This window comes from Eimeria mitis, genomic scaffold (genome assembly GCF_000499745.2).
Source record: "Eimeria mitis Houghton genomic scaffold, Emh_scaff4989, whole genome shotgun sequence".
Classification (NCBI taxonomy): Eukaryota; Apicomplexa; class Conoidasida; order Eucoccidiorida; family Eimeriidae; genus Eimeria; species Eimeria mitis.
Window position 1 is genome coordinate 718 of NW_013573287.1, and position 769 is coordinate 1,486.

Genomic DNA, 769 nt, shown 5'->3' on the forward strand with positions numbered 1-769 from the left:
CCTCGTGGTCAGACTCAAAAGAACCACCAGCTTGGCTGCCTGCTGCTTCGTCAGCAGCAGCAGCAGCAGCTGCTGCTGCTGCTGCTGCTGCTGAAACAATACCTCCTGCTGCTGCTCCATAAAGAAAAAAATACAACAGCAATAGTAGACTCAATAGCAGCAATCGCCATGGTGTACATACACCTGAACGCCGCCCTGCCCCCCCGACACACCCAGGCAACGCCATAGGCAACGAAGCAAACTACAACAACCCCACCACCACAGCAGCAGCAGCAGCAGCAGAAGCTGCTCCAGCAGCAACAGCTCCTGCAGCAGCAGCAGCAGCAGCAGCAGCAGCAGCGGGTCCTATAGTAGCAGCCCCGGCAGCAGCAGCTCCTGCAGCAACCGCTGCTGCAGATCCAGCTCCTGCAGCTATAGCAGCTGCAGCTGTATTAGCAGCAGCAGCAGCAGCAACAGCAGCAGCAGCAGCAGCAGCAGCAGCAGCAGGCGTCCTCCTCTACCCCAGCCGTGGCACGCCGCTGCGAGGTTCTCTCTGGGGGCCCATTGGGTGGGTAAGAGAAGCAGCAGAAACCCTAGAAAAAGAAAATAAATAAAATAAATGAAAAAATAAACAATAAATAATAAACAATAACAAACAGAACAACAGGATACACTCGAAGCTCGAGCCAATGCAGCAGAGCCGTTGCTGCTGCGCCCCGGAGAGGGCTCTCTGGGGAGCCTCGTGCTGCTGCTGCTGCTGCTGCTGCTGCTGCTGCTGCTGTTGTTGTTG